At 44.6% G+C, this 1,708-nt stretch overlaps 1 protein-coding gene across 3 annotated transcripts in view; it reads left to right on the top strand.

Moving 5' to 3' along the window:
• Positions 1–1,708, top strand: part of Rnf145 (ring finger protein 145) — a 46,899-nt gene that overhangs the window by 11,002 nt on the left and 34,189 nt on the right. The gene's annotated exons all lie outside the window — the stretch shown is intronic.

Here is a 1,708-nt window from a genome sequence, read left to right as displayed (position 1 = left end):
AAAAAAAAAAAAAAAAAAAGGTGAAAGAAGAAACAGAAGGGGGAAGGGGAAATGAGAGGTCAAGAGATGAGTGTCTCAGATGAAAGTGTGGCAGCATAGCCAGGGTGCTGTCTCAGATACTGGCTTCAACGGGATGTGCTTGGCTTCTGGGTTATAGAGTAGAAAGGTAAAAATGTTTTTACAGCAGAGAAAGGGTTAACTAGATGACTAGAAAATAAAAGCATTGGGTACAAATGGAGTGAAAAGTTAGGGGAAATTTGTAGCAGACTTTTTTGGACCGCCAGCCCCCAGATCATGACACAGAGACTTATTAATTATGAAAGCTCAGCTTTAGCTTAGGTTTATTTCTAACTAGCTAGCCCTTATAACTTAAATTAGCCCATTTATAAAAATCTACGTGCTGTCACGTGGCTCCTGGCTTTTACCTCTCCTCCTGCACATCCTGTTTCCTCTGTATCCGCTGGTGACTCCTCTTTTCTTCTTCCCCAAGACCTCTCTGTTTCCAGAAGTCCCACCCAACCTCTTTCTGCCGCGCTGTCAGCCATTCAGCTCTTTATTAAATCAGTCACAGTGACAAAGCTTCACGTAGTGTAAAGGAATATTCTGCAACAGAAATTGCTGTGAGGAGAAGCATGGGTTTTCCCCTCGCAGTAGGAAGGAGTCTTTGAATGAGCTTTGAGGACCTTTGTCATGTAGGTGGAATGATGGATGGGAAGATGTTGGAGAGCCTGGGGCTCTATTTGGAGATAGAAAAGTTTGAAGGGACAGCTCCTGGGAGTCCAGAGAGATGATGAGAGTTGAGGTGAACTAGGGAAGGCATTGAGGAAAGGGGTGATGAGGTCACCTTGTACCTTGTGTGCTGCATCTAATTACAAGGTAGAAAGTGTAACATGAAAGCCGGGCGGTGGTGGCGCACGCCTTTAATCCCAGCATTCGGGAGGCAGAGGCAGGTGGATCTTTGTGAGTTCGAGACCAGCCTGGTCTACAGAGCTAGTTCCAGGACAGGCTCCAAAGCCACAGAGAAACCCTGTCTCGAAAAACCAAAAAAAAAAAAAAAAAAAAGAAAAGAAAGTGTAACATTGAGGAGGGGGCTGGCTTGTTTGTTGTTGGGGTTTTCTGTCCCGCCCGGTACCCCACAACTGTTTAGTCCCAAAGAAAAAAAGAAAAAAATCACACATAGGTCTCCATAAATTATAAGGCTGATTGGCCCATTAGCTCTAGCCTCTCACTGGCTAAATCTCACATCTTGATTAACCCATTTTTCTGATCTATGTTAGCCATGTGGCTCAGTAACTTTTTTCAGTGGGGCATATCACATCCTGCTGCTTCGGTGGTCTGGGCAGGAGTGGGAGGAATCAGCTTCCTCCTTCCCAGAATTCTCCTATTCTCCTTACATCATTTCTACTTCCTGTCTGGTTTCCCCGCCTATATTTACTGCCTGGCCAATCAGCGTTTATTTATAACACATTGACAGAATACAGACAATTCTCCCACACCACTGAGACATGAAAAGTGACAGTTGTCGGTGTACACATGGGGCTTTCACACGGGGCTTTGCCTGTCCTCCTCCTCCTCCTCCTCCTCCTCCTCTCTCTCTCTCTTTCTCTCTCTCTCTCCCCCTTTCTTTCTCTTTCCCTTAATAAATACTTATGGCTAAAAAAAAAGGAAAGGAAAAGTGACAGTTGCTATTTCCGGTTTTAAAAATCTA

The sequence above is a fragment of the Microtus ochrogaster genome, unplaced genomic scaffold (assembly GCF_000317375.1).
Source record: "Microtus ochrogaster isolate Prairie Vole_2 unplaced genomic scaffold, MicOch1.0 UNK30, whole genome shotgun sequence".
Taxonomy (NCBI): domain Eukaryota; kingdom Metazoa; phylum Chordata; class Mammalia; order Rodentia; family Cricetidae; genus Microtus; species Microtus ochrogaster.
Note: the sequence above shows the minus strand (reverse complement) of the source record. Positions and strands in the feature narration are given on the sequence as shown.